Source organism: Mytilus californianus, unplaced genomic scaffold (genome assembly GCF_021869535.1).
Source record: "Mytilus californianus isolate M0D057914Y unplaced genomic scaffold, xbMytCali1.0.p SCAF_6, whole genome shotgun sequence".
In the NCBI taxonomy this organism is placed as follows: Eukaryota; Metazoa; Mollusca; class Bivalvia; order Mytilida; family Mytilidae; genus Mytilus; species Mytilus californianus.
The window spans coordinates 39,728,796-39,744,205 of NW_026262712.1; the positions used below are offsets into that span (position 1 = coordinate 39,728,796).

Genomic DNA, 15,410 nt, shown 5'->3' on the forward strand with positions numbered 1-15,410 from the left:
GAAACAGAGAATGTAAAGAACTGGTTAAAATTCATCAAGCAAGCGTCTGTGAATTAAGTAATATTTTCCTCTAAACAATATCGCATTATCATCCGGTATTTTCTCAATTTCGGAGGATGGAGGAAGGGAAAATTTTTAAAATCCCGAATAAAAAATCTTGTTTGCAAATTTTTTATCTGTAGATCAGCAAGAATGTGTAATAAGTTACATTGTGTAGAATCTGACCAATGGTCGTCCCGCTCAAAGATAGTTATGCAGGGGTTCCCCAAAGGGGTTAGGAAAATGTAGATTTCGAAATAAATTAATGCTTTCCATCGTCTGCATAAAGATAGTAATTAAAATAACTTGCCTATAATCCCGCATGTACACAATTTCGAAGAGCCGTTACATGTATTTTAAAAATATGCGTTTAATTCAACATCATAGCAAATTACTTAACGAATTGTTTCTTGGAGTAAGGATTTATCATAATTTTGTGAACTCATATGAATTGCTTCATGTCACGGTAGGTATAGGTTGAGATTGTGCCTTTTTTCTTAAACTGATCGGATATTTTTAGTGTGATCAGGGATTTTGGTGTGAATATATTGCAACATGTACATGATGTAAACGAAGAGATGTCTTGTCTGGTGATATTTGAACACGAAGCTTGAATAAATATTCAATACATCTAAGTATAATTCACAAAACGTTATTATCAACCAGACATTATTTGAAATTATACAAGTTGAATATACTCTTAGAACGTTTAGATTGCTTCTATTCCATAATATGAGTTACAGCCATATATACGAATGTAACATTCAAAAGAATTCAGATCTTACAATATATGTATCCTTACATTAACAGATGTATGAAATACTTGTTACTGGATGGATAAGATTATCTTGAGATTCAATTATTTTTTTATTCGTTCGGGTTTTTTTTTCGGGAAGTGTCTAATTTTCTAGATATTTATAATTATGTTTTATCTAACGCGAAACAAGAAAAACAGAGTATATAAGTTATATATCATTTTAAAGACGATCTAGAATATGTAATACTGTGTCGTGCAGTAACAACACACAATGACATCTTGTTTAAATGATTCAGATTTTTGTTTGTATTTTACAACGTTATATATTACAGTAGACATCACAGCGCTTCATATTTCAATATGCTCTCAATACAACTTATAATCACCAAATAGACGAAGGCAACATAACCCTCATTTAAAAAAAAACAAAAAAAATAATGAAATACATACATTGCTGTCACTATAATGGAATTCTATGCGCCTGTCATAGAAGTAAGAGGTTTTAAATTAGCTATAGCTATAAAACCAGGTTTAATCCACCATTTTCTACATAAAATATGAAATACCTGTAACAAGTCAGGAATATGACAGTTGTTTTCCATTCGTTTGATGTGTGTGAACTTTTGATTTTGCCATTTGACGAAGAAATTTCCGTTTTGAATTTTTCTTGGAGTTGTATTTTTGTTATTTTACTTTTTACGGAACAAAATGTTTGTAAGATTAAAAGGAGATGTGGGTAAACCTCAATGACACATCCCAACTACGAAATAAAAAATCAAGGAACATCTAGAAAACATCACTTTACAAACAGCCAGATGTCTATGAAACATTTTTAGCTCTAAATCGTCCCAAAGTCCATAAAAATTGGAAATAAATTAAAAAGAAACAACTCAGTGGCATTGAATTGCTTACATCCACTTCATTTCAACTCTGATGGATATTTGGGAATCTTACCACATTTTCTTATTTTTATAAAGATATGGATTTAATTTAATATATCTAGTAATTATCTTCAATAACCATTACACTCATGAACTAATTCAACAAACCACGCAGGTGTCTGTCGTGGAGGAGGGTCTGGTGACTCGTGTTCATCCGGGTTTTTGATAGGGATCGTGCTGCTCATCATCCTGTATGTTTTGTTATTATAGTTTTTCTTTTAGACATTTGTCGTTTTTGCCATGGTGATGTCTTTTTTTTAAGAACTTTTGTATTTCCCCATTGGTGTCTTTTGTCTATTACAATTAACCATTACGTTTTAAGTGTACGACAAATAATAAGTTGACACCTTAATAATTGCTAGATTTTTTTGACTGATATGCTTCTGTTACCTATTCTGACAATGGACTAGTACTCGGATTTCTTTAAACTGAGTTTTACTGTATGTATTGCTGTGTGTTGGTTTATTCTACATTGGCTAGAGGTATAGAGGAGGGTTGAGATCTCACAAAACGTGTTTAACCCCGCCGCATCTTTGCGCCTGTCCAAAGTCAGAAGCCTCTGACCTCTGTTAGTCTTGTATGTTTTTTTTTAAATTTAATTTCATTTATATATTTCGGAGTTTAGTGTGACGTCCATGTTCACTAAACTAGCTGAAGCCCGCCTCCTGGTGCGGGATTTTCTCGCTGTGTTGAAGACCCATTGGTGGCCTTGGGTTGTTTTCTGCTCTTTAGTCGGGTTGTTGTCTCTTTGACACTTTCCCCATTTCCATTAAATATATTTTAATTGTTAAAACATTATACATAATTATCTGTATATGTGTTATTGTACTTTACTAAATAACAGTTCCGAAAAAACGCGAGTCTTAAAGGTCCCTGAAATGTCTTCTAATATGAACATATTTCACTTTAACCCCGGACCATTTAAAAAAAAGCCAATACTAGTATAACTGTAGTAATCGAAAAACCCGGACGTTTTAAAAAGCTCGTTTTCAAATAAAATAGAACACACATATGCATCGTTTGTGTTCAAAATTAAAATATCATTAAAAATAATTCGGACAAAGAGTAAACCGATTTGATCGTATATGTAATTTCACTAGAAAAAAAAACCGGTCTTTTCGAAAAAAGCAGACCGATTCATTCGAGAAGAAAATAAAAAAAAAACATTACAAAACGGACACTACACCTACCGTGATGAACTTACTGAGGGATTACCTCCAGATATATATCAATACGGACACTACTCCTACCCTGATGTACTTACAAAGGGATAACCTCCAAATAGATATCAATACGGACCCTACACCTACCGTGATGTACTTACAAACGGATAACCTCCAAATAGATATCAATACGGACACTACACCTACCGTGATGTTCTTACAAAGGGATAACCTCCAAATAGATATCAATACGGACACTACACCTACCGTGATGTACTTACAAAGGGATAACCTCCAAATAGATATCAATACGGACACTACACCTACCGTGATGTACTTACAAAGGGATAACCTCCAAATAGATATCAATACGGACACTACTCCTACCCTGATGTACTTACAAAGGGATAACCTCCAGATATATATCAATACGGACCCTACACCTACCGTGATGTACTTACAAAGGGATAACCTCCAAATAGATATCAATACGGACACTACTCCTACCCTGATGTACTTACAAAGGGATAACTTCCAGATATATATCAATACGGACCCTACACCTACCGTGATGTACTTACAAAGGGATAACCTCCAAAGAGATATCAATACGGACACTACACCTACCGTGATGTACTTACAAAGGGATAACCTCCAAATAGATATCAATACGGACACTACTCCTACCCTGATGTTCTTACAAAGGGATAACCTCCAAATAGATATCAATACGGACACTACACCTACCGTGATGTACTTACAAACGGATAACCTCCAAATAGATATCAATACGGACACTACACCTACCGTGATGTACTTACAAAGGGATAACCTCCAAATAGATATCAATACGGACACTACACCTACCGTGATGAACTTACTGAGGGATAACCTCCAAATAAATATCAATACGGACACTACACCTACCGTGATGTACTTACAAACGGATAACCTCCAAATAGATATCAATACGGACACTACACCTACCGTGATGTACTTACAAACGGATAACCTCCAAATAGATATCAATACGGACACTACTCCTACCCTGATGTTCTTACAAAGGGATAACCTCCAAATAGATATCAATACGGACACTACTCCTACCCTGATGTTCTTACAAAGGGATAACCTCCAAATAGATATCAATACGGACACTACTCCTACCCTGATGTTCTTACAAAGGGATAACCTCCAAATAGATATCAATACGGACACTACACCTACCGTGATGTACTTACAAACGGATAACCTCCAAATAGATATCAATACGGACACTACTCCTACCCTGATGTTCTTACAAAGGGATAACCTCCAAATGGATATCAATACGGACACTACTCCTACCCTGATGTACTTACAAAGGGATAACCTCCAAATAGATATCAATACGGACACTACACCTACCGTGATGTACTTACAAACGGATAACCTCCAAATAGATATCAATACGGACACTACACCTACCGTGATGTACTTACAAAGGGATAACCTCCAAATAGATATCAATACGGACACTACACCTACCGTGATGTACTTACAAAGGGATAACCTCCAGATATATATCAATACGGACACTACACCTACCCTGATGTACTTACAAAGGGATAACCTCCAGATATATATCAATACGGACACTACACCTACCGTGATGTACTTACAAACGGATAACCTCCAAATAGATATCAATACGGACACTACACCTACCGTGATGTACTTACAAACGGATAACCTCCAAATAGATACCAATACGGACACTACACCTACCGTGATGTTCTTACAAAGGGATAACCTCCAAATAGATATCAATACGGACACTACACCTACCGTGATGTACTTACAAACGGATAACCTCCAAATAGATATCAATACGGACACTACTCCTACCCTGATGTTCTTACAAAGGGATAACCTCCAAATAGATATCAATACGGACACTACACCTACCGTGATGTACTTACAAACGGATAACCTCCAAATAGATATCAATACGGACACTACTCCTACCCTGATGTACTTACAAAGGGATAACCTCAAAATGGATAGCAATAATGCATTTTTTTACCAAATGTTATGTCAACAACTATAACACATGTTGATAACTTTAGTTCTCCACGGAAGAGGTCCACATTTTTTTTTATTTCAAAGTACACATGGTGATGTAAACTTGCATTTTATACATTTGAATATGCACTTCACACTGGAGTATAGTTTTATTAAGCAACAACAGTGGTATACAAAAGAGAAAAGGAAAAGCTACACAAGTCATGTATTTATTGATAATTATATTATATACATATATAGAATTTTTCCGAACGGTTGTAACCTGTTATCTTTTTCTTGCATGAACATATATTTTACGTATCACACTGCACGGAGTGTGATACGAAAAAGTGATACGAAAACGGCATTAATTCGACTGGCTTATCCAGAATCAAGAAACGATATTACGACATTTCCATTGACTATTCGTTAGGTCAATGATAGTTTTCAAAGGTTTACTAGATGTAAATTTCGTCAATGGCCACGGATATATGTGATTTCTTCGAAAGTATATAAAACACTTTTTCACACTTTTCACCTAGAAATATTCTGTTTGGCAAATTTTATTATCTGAAGCGTACATCGTTTTTTAAAATGTCTGATATTAAAGTTTGACGCCGGAACAGGGCATTTCTTTTTTTTTTATTAAAGACGATGAGAGTGTTCACAACAAGAGAAATAGGTTTAACTTCTCATGAGAATTAGATATCACTTGATATGTAGTCTTGTTACTTAATTTAAATATTAATGATAAACTCGCAAAAGACTCGTTTATTATAATATGGAAATTGAATAACTCCAGTTGGTATAAACGACAATCAATTCTCACTCTTTATGAAACCTATAAATACATGAAATGCATCATTCTTCTTCATGGGGTTTACAAAAAAGAGAATAATAGGTAAAATGTGCAGAATAATTGGCAAACATATATAAAGAATAGAAAATGATAGGCAAATGTGCAGAATAATTGGCAAGAAATATAAAGAATAGAGAAAATTAGGATAAAAGATAAATAATAGAGAATAATGGGTGGCTAAAATATAAAGAATAGAAAATAATGGACAAAAATATAAAAAATAAAGAAAGATGACTTAAAACAATACAGAAATGAAGAACCTCCCATCTAGACCCTTATGTGTTTTGCAAAGTTCAAAAGGTAATTCAACTCACCCTGAGAATACGTAGATCTTGATGTTTTCGGGCTGTATACATGTATAATAGCTGGCCTGTCTGCAAAATAATACTGTTCATAAGGGCAGCGTCTGTCCATGTCTGGGTCAATAACCATTGTCCCCAAGCCAAATTAATGTAAAAACTTCTCCAATGAAATGAGTTCCTTGTGTCCTAAGTGCAAACAAACTTTTTTGTTCTAACGAAACAGAATAATTGTAACCGGGCTGAAGTACGTTCACTATTCACTATTCACTTTTCACTATTCAAAATTCATGAATAGTGAACTGTGTTTTTTTGCACTATTCACTTTTCAAGTTTATGAAATTGAATAACTTTGGTACCACTATATGTCATTGTATATAATAGTTTGGTTAATTCGATAGCAAGATTTTCAAATTTTTTAAGCTCAAATTAACGTATGCAAATGGTATAATAGTGTAAATTTAAGGTACTTCGTGACATGATAATTTGGTCCTCCCCCATTTTCCCGGAAATTGTGTACATACATGAAAATACTTTAAACTGCATTTGAATATATATAGGTGGAGTTTAATATTTACTCAGGTCATTGATACCTAGTTATTTTTGGAAGCTTTATGTTATCGAATACCAAAAACGGGTCAAACTAAGCAAAAAACCAGCGCGCACGTCCCGAACATCTATGGAACCATTGAAGAAACTCTTAATTACAAGTTTATCATATATACCATAACATAGCTTATATGTTAAGCAACATAATATTTATAATGAACCCGGTGCGCAGAGCCGGATCAAGAGGTTATGGAGAACAGGCATACAAAGAACAACCGATATTTTAAAGAAAAAAACCTTCGTGACCGATCATACTTCAATCGACCATCGGAAACTTGAATCCCCTATCAGATATATCCTACATTTAACATGAACAATACAGACAGGTCAACAATATATTTATAATGCACAGAGTGCCGAGATCCGTTTTTTCAGGGGGGGGGGGGGGGGGAGGTTACACTAATACCGGATACGGTCGATATACTTTTAAATAAACAATCGGACTTGCCGCAATTTTTATACGTGTGCATGATGTAACAAATTTCGTTGTACAGCACAAACAACATTTTCTAAAAGATGACAGATGAGTTTTTTTTTCCTATTGTTAATTGTAAGTTTTTACATGGTGACGTTTCTTTGTCAGCATCTTACTATGTTTATAAACCTCAACATGTTCGATTCGATCGTGCATGTAACAACGTATTTGATTTTGATGTATGAAATCTCTGTATTACTAAAAAGAATAATTAGACAACGGATTGCAATTCACAAACTAGTCAAAACATTTACTAAATCTTATCATCGGTACAAGGACATCATTCGTAAATATAAATCAACATGCACACATCGTAATTTTTGCATCTTTGCATCGGATTTAAACAATTATTTAAAACCAGTTGTTGGCATGATACAGTTATGTATTTCTATTATATTGTCGAGCCTGCTACTTTTGGTGACTACTTGAATAAAATATAAGATTTTTTGGTAATGTTAGTTTCTTTCTTATTATGTATAATAGGATATCTATATTTAGTATATGCGTACCTTGCAAGATCCTCATGCCCGTTAGACAGTTTTCATTGACCTCGACGTCATTTCATGGATCAGTGAACAAGGTCAAGTTTTGGTGGTCAATATCAGAAACTTTACGCCAAAGTTCTACTATATTTGGTGTATGGAAAAAAGTAAAATTACAAAAATACTGAACTCCGAGGAAAATTCAAAACGGAAAGTCCCTAATAAATGGCAGAATCAAATGATAAAACACATCAAACGAATGGACACTGTTATATTCCTGACTTGGTACAGAATTATTGTAAGGTGAACATGTCTAACCGGCAGATGTCATCTGACCTTGACCTCATTTTCATGGTTCAATGGTTAAATTTAAGTTTTTGATTTTTGGTCTTTTTTTCACTAATGCTATCAGCTATGGGTCAACTATGTTTGTTGAATAGAATGATTGTAAGGTGTATGTGTCTGTCTGGCAGTTATCGTCTGACCTTGACCTCATTTCCATAGTTCATTTGTCAATGTTAAGGTTTTTATTGTTTAGTTTGTTTCTTAGATAATATAACCAATAGGTCATCTATATATTTAGACATATATTGATTGTAAGGTGTACATGTCTGTCTCGAAGGGTTCATTTGACCATGATGTAATTTTCATAGTTCATTGATCAATTTCCAGTTTTCTTGGTTAAGTCTGTCTCTTAGAAATACAACCAATAGGGCATTTATATTTGTTGTATTGAATAATTGTAAAGTGAACATATGTTTCTCGTTTAGTCTATCTGGCTTTGACCTCATTTTCGTGGATAATGTTCAGTTTATGGGATACTTGTTTAAAAGCTTTATATTGAGGACTATCAACATAAAACCAATGGTTAGGAAAGAAGTCGAGACATTTCAGCGTGTGCACTCTTGTCTTTTGTTGTAATGATACTGAGCCCCTCCACGGAGGGATTGTGCTTAATTTTGATATGATGAAAACATAATTGTTCAATCTTTTCAAATGAGGACCGGAGCTTGCATAACAGCAACTGCTAGTAGTCCTGTGTTAATTTATGTATCATTGTCAATTTGCTTTGTTACTTTTGTTTACTTTTCTGACATCGGATATGATATATAGGATATACCTGTAATTAGGGGATACGGGGGTTCAAAACTCGATCGTAACGTGATCTGTGGTGTATTTTTTCTTAGGTTCGGCCGTTTTCGGTTTTCGGTCGCTCGTTACCCCTTAAATCGCATCTGTGCCACATATTCACTATATAGCTTTTGTTCCTCATTTTATTACCTTTCTTATGATATATAGGATATACCTGTAATTAGGGGATACGGGGGTTCAAAACGTGATCTGTGGTGTATTTTTTCTTAGGTTCGGTTCGTCGTTGTTGGAGATATTTTTGGTATTCGGGCGTAGTATAACATGGATCTCCTATTAGTGCTATTATTAGATTTTTCTTTAGGGAAACACCACTAGTTTTTTATACGAAACTTTCATTACTTGTGTATATTACCTCTTCTAGACTTTTCATATTGATAATACTTTTTATATATAAATGTGTAAATTTTTGAGAATTTGAAAAGAATTATTGGCACTCGAAGACGTATAATTTTTTTTTCACTCCCCTGACACAAGGTGTACCGTTCAGTCGGTAGATTACGTTAAGTGTGGACATCTTGATAGTGAAATGAGTCTGAAACGAATGCTCACTTTAATGCTTTATGAATAAAAGTAGACCCCACCCCTAGAAATATACGTAACAAACTGAGTGCGACAATTGTACCGTAAACTTCTAGATATATGCATAAGTGGGTTTTAGATGCATGATCAAATGTAATGTTACGTAAAAAATAAATAATTCAGTCTAAATATTAAAAAGGGATAGGCCTAACAAATATCTTTTCTCTTTATACCTTAATACTATATAATTCTATAGAGATTTCTACTTACGTTACTTTCGTTTTTGACTGCAAACCTATCTAAATTATCGTTTGCAAAATAATATTTATTTATTAAATGATTACTCATAAAAATATTTTATTTTATGATATAGATTGATAATATGAAAATATTGTGTCGTTAGAAATATATATATATAATATAAGTAAAAAATCATGGATATTTTTGCACTCGTTTAGAAGAATAACAATTATCCCGTTAGTTTTCTCTTTTGAATTCCTTTTACATTTATGATTTACGCGGTATGGGATTTGCACATTGCTGAAGGCCGTACGGTGACCTAAAGCTTGTAATGTCTGTGTCATTGGCAATCATACCAATTTTATCTAATTTTTATATATACAAGTAGATACTACAGTTATTCATGACAATTTAATAAACTTGAATAGTGAATAGTGCAAAAAAACACAGTTCACTATTCATGAATTTTGAATAGTGAAAAGTGAATAGTGAAAAGTGAACGTTCTTCAGCCCGGTCATCATTGTACACATTCTAATCATAAGTTAAGAGATCGTTAATGTTTATTTCATAAACAAATGTGTGCAATAGGAAGAAAGAACATATTGCTTTTCTTCTATTTTTTCTAAGAGGTTTAGTAGTACTTTAGTCTTTGTTAGATAGCTGTCTAATTAGTAATCATTACATGTCTCCGGACTATCTGATATCAGGATTTTGCAAAGACGTATCTAACCGAATAATTTGTTCGTGCTTGATGTTAGTATACGGACAATCGTTGTTCTTCTTTAAAAATGCAAAACCAGAATACAGTAAAAAAACAACAATTAAAGTAACTAGAAACTAAGCTGTTATCAAATACAAGCGTCAAGTGCCACCTTTCAAATACTGAATCATAATTTGTAATTTTGATAAAAAAAGGAAATTAAACATCAAGTGGCAAGTATAACAAGCATAAATAGTTGATAACATGTAAATGAGATATGAATATGAACCCTGGTAAGTACTTGATCGACTTGCTAGTTCAAGTCTTGTGTCGATTAGGCTGGACCTAACATACAACGCTCTACCATCAATTTTATATTTCACTAAATATATGTTGGAAGAAACTTTGCAGCTGTATTAGTACTTAAATACCCGTTATGTCTGTAATCTTACGCAACATGTCTAAAAGTTTGTCTTGTCGCATTTGTTTGGTTTGTTTTGAGCTAGAAAAGTAAAAGATGTCCTGGTTTTATTTGACATTCTACACTTAGCAGGTAGATTTGTTCCCTACAAAAAAGATACTCTTTGTGTAGCAGTTTTTAATCTGATTGTGCATTTTATATTTTTTTCAGCTGTAAAATATAACGGTCTACGAATTAAAGATGTACTTAGGTGAAATTTTAAAAATCTAGAATTTAAAATTGATGCTATAAGTCAGAAGAGCATTAGTAAAGGAACAAAATAAGCTAAAAATATTGATAGGTTATGAAACTCCTTTCTGAGATATTTGATTTTTAAAAACTGGCGGGAAAAGGCTGACTCGGACTTTTACCATATGTTTAGCATTTGCATTATTTGTGTCTCAAATCATTAGCAAATAAAGAGCTGCGCCATGAGCACATGATACGCACGTCATTTTTCAAAGAATGAAGTTCCATAACTCCTCAATGCCATATCAGAAATTTATAAAAAAAAAAAAAAATTAAGGGAGGTTAATTTAATAGATACAAACCAGTCACTAAAACTGCTGTAAGAACTTTTGAGTTATTGTCCGAAAACTGGAAAATCTCCCTTTTTTGATGAATAAAACCCCATAACTCAGAAACGTAAAATCTTAAATTTATAAAAATCGAAAGGGAGCTCACATCAATAGATATAAACAATTCACCAAAGCTTCATCCAAATTGGTTAAAGCATTTATGAGTAATTGTCCAAAAACTTGAAAATCCCCCTTTTTAATGAATAAAATCCAATAACTCGAAAACGTAAAATCCAAAATTTATAAAAATCTAAAAGGAGCTCACGTCAATAGATATAAACAATTCACCAAAGTTTCATGGAAATTGGTTAAAGCGTTTTTGAATCCGATATGTTGACGACGGACGGACAGACAGACGGACGGACGGACGGACGGACAACGGTATACCATAATACGTCCCATAAACGGGCGTATAAAAAATCTAGAATCTGCTAAAATTTTGGTAATTACCTTTTTATGAGCTATTGAAGTCTTCTATGAAAAGAAAAGTTGATGATATAGGGCAAAATATTTTACCCTGTATCTTAGAAAAAAACACAAGGAGTCCGAACATTTGACAAAAATTCATAAACCTGACCTGAATACATCCTTAACCATTTCTGCATGGAATTGACTGGTTGAATGTTGGTGTTGTAATGCCACTTTCAGCATTATTGGCTATTTCGTGGCGATTTATTTTTATTGGTGGAGGGGGTCGATGTGTATGGAGAGAACCGCTGACCTCCGGCGATAAAACTGACAAGTCAGTCACAGTCAAATAAGATTGGAGTGCTGCCACGTGTGGGTTTCAAACTCTCAACTTCAGTGATACAGTAGTTGAATTACTTAAAACACTCGGGCATCGAGGTGCACATTTCGTGGAAGAATCATATTATCAAGATATACACTGACGTTTATTATTTGGCATGGTGTATGTGTAATATTGTCAGCTATATCCAAAACAAACACATTTCTTATTTATCTCGTGAATCTCATATGCCACTTAATGTTCCAATTCAACAAGCTTCTTAGGCGCATACATCTAGACTATATGCATAATGAGAAGTTTTTGGTATGTTTCAGAATGATTTCTTATGATTAACTACATTGTTTTGCTTGTTCTGCATGTGCAGTAAGAGTTATTCAAATACTAAACAGTTTCAATTTGTAATACATAGAACGGTGTGTTATCTGAACACATAGATAACTTAATGTAGATTTTAGGGGATGGGCGGGGTCTTAATTAAAATCTATAGACCTTTTTATTAATTTAAAAAAAAAAATGTAGTTATATTACTGTCTTTTGTTCCAAAAATACAGTAAAACGTATGGGTCAACTGGCTTTTTTCAAGCTACCGGTTGTGCAAAATTGTCAAATTGTTTACAATTCTTCAAGAAACCCCATTGTGTGTGATAGAAAGAAAACTAAACTATATAAAAAAATCTTAGAAAATGTGCTTTCTAAACATAAAAAAACAAAACTATGAAACCCATATTTACCCATTAATGGAAAAGTAGTTCACTGGAACATTGCTGGTAATATTATATAAATTTGAATAGCTTAAATTGATCAATCGTTCCCGGCTAAACCAGTTCATCTTGGTACTGTTATTTCCATCGAAAAGAAAAAAGGCAACTTCATTCCCGTCTTTATGAATGCTCAATTGTACCTGATAGTATATAATTAGTTAGGTTATGATGCAAACAACATGAACCAATACACTTAAGGAATAGAACCATTAGTTCGGCCTGGTCAGAAAGCCCATACAAGAAAGTAGTACACATTTAAAACAAAATATTTCATACGCATAGCTGTAACTTCGTCAATAAGTAAAATATTTGGGTAATTTTGATATCAAATGAAAGCTTAAGGATTTGGAATCACTATAGAATCCCTGTAAATAAAAAGTTTCTTTTGAATATAAAGAACCATATGAAATAAAAATAAGAGGACACATTTGCAGTGTTGCTTCGATCAGAAGTACCTGTTTTGTACTTCCCTAATTCTGAGAACCAGTGCGCCTCCTTAGATATGCAAACAAAACTAAGTTGAGTGTTTTCAACACGAGTCAAGATAAGGTATAGTTTTGACATGAATTGACTGCCACTTTTTTTAAACATAAGACTATAGGTGTGAATGCTGTAGAATTTAAAATAAAAAGCAATGGGCCTATGAATAAGTGATATTATTCCTTACATAAGTAACGATTAGTTAGAATACAACAATCGATTATCTGGGGGTTGGAGTGCAGAATAATATGGAAAATAAATATCATGAAATATAAAACTTTAGCCGAAAATAAATAATATTGGCCCAGGCAGAAGGAAAATTAATATTCTGTCCCACAAAATGCAGAAAATACAGTAAATAAGCCTGGCTAGCAAGATGTAAACATTAAGTTTCCGTTGGAAAACAAATTATCCATTTTTGCTGTTCAAAAATCTACATCCTGACCCTAATGTAGTAAAGTTACCATATTGCTGGTTTATTCAAGTACCTGATATATTCAAGCTGATGTCCAATGGTCGACATTTTTTTATTTGAAATGTTCTTTATTTGCATGATTCAAAGACTGGGCCTTTACATTATCCAAATTCAAGCTAGCATTGCCAGTGTAAAGTTTATAAATACAAAACAAATACATAATAATGTAAATATGTTATTAAAGGTTAAAATTAGCAAAGTATAAGTGTATACTAATAAATTGACTTTTTTTTCCCGTCAAAACAATAATTACATTTTATCAACACAAAAAAAAAATAAAAATAAAAATAAAAATAAAAACCGCAGGGACTTGCGTTGAACGAAAATTTCACTTCTTTTCTATGACATGTATAAGAATTTAATAGTTTTCACATCCATTACATCATGTTTGTTGCCTGTTGGTATTTGTGTAATGTTTATGGAGGTCTGGATTGGTTATACAGAATAGAGCATAATTGGCTAATATATCAGAAAAATGGAAACAGAAATATCAGAATACAGAAAATTAAGCCAAAAAAAAAAAAAAAAAAAAAAAAAAAAAAAAGAGTAGAGAATAAAAGACAAAAATATATAAAGAATAGAGAAAATTTACAAAATGGAAGGACGACCATTTGAATTTCGGGGATGAGAGGGCAGGAAGATTTTTTTCCGGATTCATCTATTGCTACGCATGCTTTTATTTTCACTTTTATACACGTTTGTATAGTGCATTTTGTGATGTAGAATATTCATTTTAAACATGTCTTGTGCAAAGTAATCTACTTTCAGTTCTCTCCAGGCCAGGTTATTTACTTTCAAAATCCATCTCAATCCAGAAAACTAAATGGCCATCTCTTAACGTTTCAAAAACTTTGAAAATGGTGTAATACACCTATCCGCCAAGCACAAAGTATCTGAGAGTGTGAACAAAGATTGGTCAGCTCGGCGTCAAAATAGTTATTCTTAGTCGTCTAAAACGGCATAACCTGGAAGACGATCTGATAGGTCCAACATGTTTTTTTTTTCTTTTTTGTTTTGTTTTGTTTTATTTTTTTATTTTTTTTGTGGTGGGATATTACATGTACTTAAAAAAAGGTTACCAAGTAGGCAATCTAAAATCATTAGTCAATTAAGAACAGACAACTACATGGCCAAAATGAAAATGACGAAAGACATACAATGATAAAAAAAACATAAAGACTGAAAAACGCGAACGAGTCCAACCAACAACCGTGATTAAACTCAAGTGATCCGGAAGGGTACGAACTTCCTGATCCCCATTCGATACCCGTATTAGTTATCTTGTTTTGTCTCTTCTTGAACATAGGTACTTCTGTCTCCTTAATCCATCTCTCATTGAATGGAAATGGTAGTCTATGAAATCATAACAAAAGATCCGTACATGCAATTGACCAAACCTTTAACACGAGAATAATGGTTTCATTGCTTTGATCATTAGTGTTCCCATTTTTAATTTATCTAAATACATGTATTTGGAAAATTCTTAGAGCTGAAAAGTAAATAGATACACATGAAAGAGAGGCGACATATACCAAAGGGATATTCAAAGTCATAAATCGAAAACAAACTGACAATGCCGTTTCTAAAAACTAAAAAACTACAAATAGACAAAAAACAGTACATAAAACA

At 33.2% G+C, this 15,410-nt stretch overlaps 1 protein-coding gene across 1 annotated transcript in view; it reads right to left on the minus strand.

The window, feature by feature from the left end:
* LOC127706409 (sulfotransferase 1C4-like) overlaps positions 1-12,899 on the minus strand; it is a 96,660-nt gene extending 83,761 nt beyond the window's left edge. Inside the window, exon 1 of the mRNA XM_052211009.1 lies at positions 12,797-12,899. The gene's annotated coding sequence lies outside the window, so the exon portion shown is untranslated. The remainder of the gene's footprint in view (positions 1-12,796) is intronic.
* Between the last annotated feature and the right edge of the window lie 2,511 nt (positions 12,900-15,410).